This window comes from Lissotriton helveticus, chromosome 7 (assembly GCF_964261635.1).
Source record: "Lissotriton helveticus chromosome 7, aLisHel1.1, whole genome shotgun sequence".
Lineage (NCBI taxonomy): Eukaryota > Metazoa > Chordata > Amphibia > Caudata > Salamandridae > Lissotriton > Lissotriton helveticus.
In genome coordinates this window covers 1,914,364,736-1,914,373,187 of record NC_136068.1, presented here as the reverse complement: position 1 = coordinate 1,914,373,187, position 8,452 = coordinate 1,914,364,736, and positions in this window count along the sequence as shown.

The window sequence follows — 8,452 nt, the reverse complement described above, 5'->3', positions numbered from 1 at the left end:
GATGCCAAACAGATCATCACGGACATTGTTGCTAAATACCCAGGCAGCACGCATGATGCTTTCATCTTCTGTCACAGTGGGATACACCGTAGACTCACAAGTGGGGAGTTTGGCGAGGGATATCTACTAGGTAAATGCATTTGAACAGAGGCCACACTTGTTAAGGATAGCATGTGCAGGACAGTATGTAACCATATTCATCCCACCCCACAGGTGACAGTGCGTATGTGGTCCGGGGCTTCATACTGAAGCCCTACCTGAATCCAGCCAATGCTGGGGAACGGCGGTACAACAGCGCCCACATAGTAACCAGAGGCACCATTGAGCGTACATTCTGGATACTCAAGAACAGATTCAGACGCCTACACAAGGGTGGAGGGGCACTACAAGACAGCAACCAGACCTGTTGCAAGATAGTGGTAGCATGTGCCATGCTGCACAACATTGCCACCAGGAAAGGCACACCGGTGGAGCTTAGTGAATCGGTTTCATCAGATGTGGAGGGGCCTGTTCCAGGCCGTATGCCAGCCGGTGTAGCTGGTGAAGCTGCTGGGCGCCAGAGGCGAGATGAGATTACACGCAACTATTTCTAGGTAAGAAAATATTACACAATGCTAGATATCATTTGTGAGACTGTGTTTTATTCCTTAACTTCAGGATGAATGATGACACACAGCCTGAATCACACCCAATTTCTCTCCTAATGTCCGAAAAGCTTTATTACTGCCGAGTACGGCAGCAAACACTGTGCACTATGAAATCAAATGGTCCACAGGGACCCTATTAGCCTAATCAGTCAGTCGTCCAAATAAGGTATAGGCTTAAACAAATATGTAGGACATTACATATGGATTTATATGTGCGAATTATATGCTTTCAAATAAACATAACAAGCAACCTAAATCAAAACAATAACATAATGTAACTTAGACAGGGCAAAGGTATATGCTCATTACATCATGAACAATATTGATAAGTATATAACGATACAATCTGATATTCAATGTATTCTTGAAACAGCCCGATGCATTTCGGGGCAATTACGTCCCTTCTCAGGGGCAATCTGGCTGAAAGAGTCTAAAAAACTCTTCGATGTAAACAATGTAACTCAACTCGGGGCTCCAGAGATGCAAAATGGTTTTAAAAGCAGTACGAGTACATCTTACTATCCCAGCTCCTAGTGTGAGTGTTCTCAGCCCAATAATGGTCGCAGCCTCCCAGGTCTTGCCGCTCGACTGTCAAATGTCGATAACTTCAAAATCACGTTGTGACCCCCTTGACGGGGTCATAGAGCATTTGCCGCTGTCAAGGGGGTCACGACGTGTTTTTGAAGTTATCGACATTTGTCTAAGCTATCAAGCGGTTACTACAATTGAAGGCATTTGAGATGTCATCAGTGATGTCATGAGTGATGTCACTGACCATGTCATGAGTGAGGTAATATGTGACGTCATCAGCAGTGCATTGCGGGCGCGCGAGTTATAGTTAGCTGAACTAACTATAACGAGGGAATTTCAATGGTTTTGTATGAGAGAAATGTCCAGCTAACTATAACATGGGTGAAACCTATGGGTTTTTCAGTGAATTTCTAAGGTTTTTTAAATGCTAATTCCTAACTATAACGTGCCTGAAAACAATGGTTTTTTCAGTGAATATATATATACACCCACTTGCTTTACAAAGAAATGGAAAGTTTGCATCTCTACAACCGCTCTAATTTTTCACCTTAGTCATCTTCCACACAATCAACAGAACAACCACAAATACACACACCTACTTGCTACCATTCTTGCCTGAGCTTATTAATTATTCTTCCTTAATTCAAATTCAAAGTGCAGGCCCTTTATTCAGCCTTCTTGGTAACTACTACCCGTGAATAGCAGTGGGTAGTTTGCACACTTTCGTCCTTTCGCGCGTCTTTTTTACCACACACTGCGGCAAGTTTACAAACCCCTTGCACCCCTTTTGCATAATTTTTCCCACAACCTTGTAAATCTGCCCAACTGTGTGTACTTTATGCACTAGCTTTCTTCCTTAGATACGGTACTAGTTTCTCTTGCTCCCACTGCGGAATCCAACACCCTATCTGTGTAATGACCTGGAAATCCAAAGATCCACTTCACTGACAATGCAGTGGGTAGTTTGCGTCTCTCCAGCCTTTCTTATTTTTCACGTTTTTCATCTTCCACTCAATCTATACATCATCTACACAAACACTCATCTAATTGTTGCATTCCTTAGCTGTGATTATCAACTATTTTATATTCATATTCAAAGTGCAAGCCCATTATCGAGCCTTTTTGTTGTAACTACTGTTCCAGGAATTCTGCTCATACACAGAACTGTGCATAAAGACTTAGGACCTCAGTGAATTACGGTGTACCAAAACACACCTTACTACACAAACCCCCTACCAGACTAGCAATCAGTGACTCATTGGTTCTTCGCCCTAGAGCAGTGTTTCCCAAACTGTGATCCGCGGACCCCCAGGGGGTCTGCAGGCAGCAGTTTTAAAAGCACTGCAAAGTATCTTGTTTAATTAGCAGTTTTCAAAGAACAATAAAAGTGTCAAGATAACAACAGTGATTAATTTCCCTGCTGGAGAGACATGAGAGTTTTGTCCAGTGGCAGCTGTGACTGAACTAATGTACACAGAGGGTTAATATGCCTACTGCAAAGAAGTGTACCATGCATTTTAAAAAACAGTATTTGATATGCATCGGTCAGTGGGTTACTGCTTTTGTCAGAGAGATTCTTTTGTTACAGTGCAGTTCATAAGTGACAATCGTAATCTAGCACAGTGACCAAAAAACTGTCATCAAACAGCTGCTTGCAAACTGCAAGGTACAAGTTAGTGACATGTTTTTTTTCAGTCTTTCAGTATCCTGATGCTTCTAAAAAGGTTTCTTTGGGTGGAAATACATTTTTATTGTTAAAGTCAATACTAACCACGGTGTTATGTTCTGAATCCTGAGTTTGTGCTTCTCCAGACCAGCACTCCTTGAGTTTGAGCTTCTCCAGACCAGCCTCCTTGGCTTAACAACACACTCTACTACTTCAGAAACACAAGGCTGCACTACATTTAACAGGGGAAGATTGTTTATGTGCAGGAAGGTCACCCTTCCTGCACAAAAACAATCTTGAAATGCCATTTTCTCACTTCTATGTGTACTGCTCAATGCATCACACATGGAAGTTACAAAATGTCTTTTTTTTTTTTAAAGATTGTTTATGTGCAGGAAGGGTCGCCTTCCTGAACATAAACAATCCAAGGCGTTTTACAAAAACAAGGAGAATGAAGCATTTCTCATTGTTTCGCCAAGTTAAGACCAGGTTTTCCCTCGCCTTAATTTTGGCGCTGCTTCCCATTTACGCAGCTCTTGTAAATAGGGGGCAGCGTCAAAATCAATGGGTGTCTCAGGGGAAACGCCCACCACAACACGCACTGCCCACACCATTCACGCTAAGCATTGTGTCAAAGGAGGTCTTATTTACAAGGGACCGTTAAGCCACATTAAGTGGCTTAACGTTGCCTTGTAAATAAGGCAAAGCCTCTATCGCCACGGGAACGTCTCAGAAAGTGATGTTCCCATGGTGACAGCGGCTTGTAAATATGCCACTAAAATCATTAGTAATTTGAGTATTTGTTTTGTGTGCACATGTGTGTTATTTATTTCCGAATTACTGTTTTAATGTTTCAAATTTAAATCCTACAAATTACTTGGGGGTCCCCGGCTTCCAGTGATGACTCTATAGGGCTCCTCAGGAGTCAAAAGTTTGGGAACCACTGCCCTAGAGCAAAAACACCAATGACTAGTCAACCCAGAACATGCAACTTAGATTACATGAAGTAACATGGATAACAATGCACTCTTTCATTATAGTCTTACACCTGTCCAATACAAGAAGTAAATAAAGACACGTGCAAGTTTGAAATGTTTATTTCTAAAGCCAAAATCTCATGTACTGTACCTTAGATAATACAACCAAACATATTACCAGAAATTAGGTTGTCAGCATTGTTACTATTCTATAAGATACAAACTAAAAAAGCATCATATAATGCTAAAGGTAAACACATTTAAAATATACCTACATTTCACCCTCCCTACCTAGCAGATTAGTTTATAACTACAGAAAGTCTCATAGGATTACATTATCAGACCCATACCTCTGGTACTCAGCAGGAATAGATCACATTCAGTGCTCCACAAACTGTCAAGATACGAATGTTGTCCAACTGTGTGTAAGTTTGCCTCCAAAATGCATTATGAAACGCGCAAGTATCAGAGGTGGACACAGCTGCATATGTATTATGGCTCGAACTTCCGAGGATCGTTCTGAATAACAGACACACTATTCAAGATAACCTTGATGTTCCATGCTCTCACTACACACACAAAACTAGTGAGGCAGTTTACAAATCTAGCATACCAAATTATTCTCATATAAAACAAAATACTCAGCCTTCTCTAAACAATATCACAAGTATGTGTCACGTGCAAAGCAGAGCAGGAAAGCAAAAATAACGTGTAAGCTTCTAATAAACCCATGCTAACTTAAAAGGGTGTGAGTGCAAGCCTCAGCCGCACAGCACCCTTTCTTGATCAAAGCACGTGATATAATGTGGGCGAATTAGGAACGCACACTCCAAGCCTAAAAAGCAGAGTCAAGTTCACATTTCCAAAAAAAGTTATTCGCTCTTTGATAGAAAGCAGTAGCTAAATCATAAAGAATACGCAGAAAAATCAAAGAGTCTTAATCCAACAGCGTGTAAGCACAGTATGCAGCAACAGCCTCCAAGAGGAAGTCATTGTTCTCATCTGAAAACATTTCAGCCATCCAATTCAATAGTGGGAATGAACATACATGTTCCTCAACAACTGGAGACTCTAGCACCATCGGGGGAAAACTCGCGTCATCTTCAATGCAACTGCGTGCCAAGAACTCAAGCGCCGCTGCAAAAACATTCCAATGTCCCATTATTCATGTGTCGCTGCTAAGGCCATAATCCCGCCGCCAGAACAGAGCACGTCATGAAAAACTAAAGGACTCATCAGCTGGTCATAATCCGCTTTGGGAGACACCGTACTGCAGAGACACAAATACAGGGCCCAGTCGAAATCACAGCTCAAGCAATGGAAGACAGGCTGAACACATGTGAAAAAGGAGAATCAAAACGATAATCCATAAGCTGCACTCAACGTTGCAAGAGGCAGCGCTCCATAGTAACTAAGCATTAGGTTGCAGACCAGCAACAACTGAGAAATATTGTCGTTTGCTGCAAGATGTGCATCCATTTTTAAGTAAACAAATTAATACAAGCACACCGGCAACTAATGTTAAGCACAATTCACCAAAATGCTGGAAAAAATCGAATGTATGTTCATTCCCACTATTGAATTGGATGGCTGAAATGTTTTCAGATGAGAACAATGACTTCCTCTTGGAGGCTGTTGCTGCATACTGTTCTTACACGCTGTTGGATTAAGACTCTTTGATTTTTCTGCGTATTCTTTATTATTTAGCTACTGCTTTCTATCAAAGACACCAAATATAGTTGCTACAGAAGTCACAGAGCCAATTCTTATAACTTTAAAAAAGTAAGCTAACTCCCTATTCGAGGATGCATTAAAGATAGTCTAAATTAACTCCCTAAAATTCCACGGCACGTCTGTATTTAACAAAGCATACACTTCTGTGCGGGTGTTTGCTACATGAAGGACAAATGTTTCTCTAGCAGATGTAAGAGCGACCTCTTTTTGAGACAATAGCGCTCTTATACGGCTCATTTGGTTGACTCCTATTTCAAGGTCGGAATCGACAGCCAGATGGAAACATCCACCTTCCCATGCAGAGGAGTAAACACAACTTTTTTATAGCAAACCACACGCTCAGTTACCGTAATCATGTAAGCGATGCCTGCTAACATCGCACAAAAAGCCACACAGCTGAATCGGATCTCCAATAAGTGACCACTTCTAACTATTCTCATAGCTCGCCCTGTGATCGCACCATAGTTTCTACTGCTAATCATTCTCAGCATACGCTACGAATACGATTAAACGGCAATAATTTTAACACCGGTCCTTGATAATATGCCCCGAATTTCGTAGCGCGCCCTGCATCGCAAAATGCAATGCAGGGCACGGAACGAAGTGCCATATTATCAACAACATAAGGCAATACATTATCGCCGCTTTTATCGGCAGGAAACTGCCGATAAAGTGGTGATAATGGGCTTGATAATAGGCCCTTATAAACTCCCATAGCAGCCCAGGTTCTGGTGTTAACCTGGGCTGCTATGGGAATTCACAAGGATATATTATCAAGCCCATTATTGCCGCTTTATCGGCAGTTTCCTGACGATAAAAACAGCGATATTGTATCGCCTTTTGTTGATAATATGGCCCATTGATCTTTTTTTAACCAGTAAACTTAGGTGCATATTATCAAGGACCGGTGTTAAACTTATCGCCGTTTTATTGGCAGGAAACTGACGATAAAACGGCGATAATGAGCTTGATAATACGGCCTTGTTATTTCCCATAGAAGCCCATGTTAACTCCAGAACATAGGCTTCTATGGGAGTTTACAAGGACGTATTATCAAGCCCACCCTCCCAACATTAATAAAAACTTCCACACAATGCAGGTACCCGGAGCTGGAAGGTCATTTTACATATCACTGCCCCGGAAAGGTGGCGTTCCCTGCGACGTGTACGGGGGGAGAGAGAGAGAGAGAGAGCTCGAAACATACTTTTTTTAAAAAAAGACCAGAGGGGTGCCGCTCACCGAGACTGCGGGGAGTAGGACCGTAACCCCCCTGCATACTTCAAAATAAAACCAGAACAGTGCCGTTCCCCAGTGCTCGGGGCACCTTACAAGCCCCCTTAATGCAAAAAAATTGCCCGCCTAATTTGCCCCCGGGACCTAATGAATAAAACGGACTTCTAGTTTTTTTCACCCTCTCTACCGCGTACAAGTACTGCACGAGTACCCCGCCATTTTTTATTTAAAAAAAAAAAAATTGAGCCTAAAGCTCCATGTACCACACCCTGACCAAGACTATAGGGTCAGAATGTTTCTACCCTGCCCCCTTTCCTTATTTCTCAACTTTGTTTTACTGTTTTCTTGTGACTCTGCTCTCCCGACAAACAAGATGGCTGCCAACACTTCCTGGTTTGGAATATTGACAGCCAATCAGCATTCGGCTCCTGCTCGTAATTGTATGTTTTTCCATACGCATATGCCGCGATTTTTCTTTTAAAAAAAACAATAGAGCCTAAATATCCATGTACGACCCCCTGAGCAAGCCTAGAGGGACAGAATGTTTCTAGCCTATCCCCTTCCCTTATATCTCAACTTTGTTTCACTGTTTTCTTGTGACTCGGTTCTAGAGAGGCACAAGATGGCCCCCAACACTTCCTGGTTTCGAGTGTTGACAGACAGTTCACAGCCAATCAGCATGCAGCTTGCGCTCGTAATTGAACAGATTTCAGTACGCGACTCCTGGGCATGAGCTTCACTCTGATTGGCTGCCAACACTCCAAAACAGGAAGTGTTGGCAGCCATCTTGTGACTCGGTAGAACCGAGTCATAAGTAAAGAGTAAAATAAAAGTAAAAAACAAGAAATGGGGTCAGGGTAGAAACACCCTGACCTTTTTTTAACAATTTCCTGAAGCACAAGCCAATTCATATATGGGTTAGCAGTACAACAGTATGAAATAAATTCCAAGTTGTTATGCTTGTCTTTGTTCTTTATTTCTTTCACTTGATCCCAATCTTCCCCTCCCTTATGCCAACGCGTTTCGTCATCACTGGGTGTGTACCCACGACTTCCTCAGGGCTGGAAGCAATACATACAATCACCATATTGTAAACATCTTTACAGTGTCATCAGTCACCCAAATTAGACTAAGCACCAACTACGTGCGCAAGGGGACTACTCAAACCAGTGCAGCAACACATTATTATAATACATATTTCTATATTTATCACATTTTCATACAGTTAGACGCCCTCATTGCTATATAACTTTGGATCTTCTGATCATCCTAGTGAAAGAGTGAAGTGTATATCAACAGGTCAGTGCACCATTTATATTAAAAAAAACTCCCATGAAAATATTGATACGTGCAAATCATGAAAAGAGATTGCACTCGTACCTTATGTATCTTTTTGACGGCAAATAATGGCAAAATAACAAATTCAATAACAAACCCAATTAGGATATGAAACAACTAGGCCTGCTCAGGGGGTCTCACAAGGACCCAGAATGGTTACAAAAAGCATTTATAAAAATAATTTCAGCCTAAGTCACGCTGGGTGCACAAATCCGCCCAAAAAAAAACGGAGTGCAGTCTCCCACGCTTTGTTTGTTTCAAGTCCCCGTGTGGGCCAGGTCCCGGGGGCAATTGTTAATTATGATGTGGGGAACCGCCACCTCCCT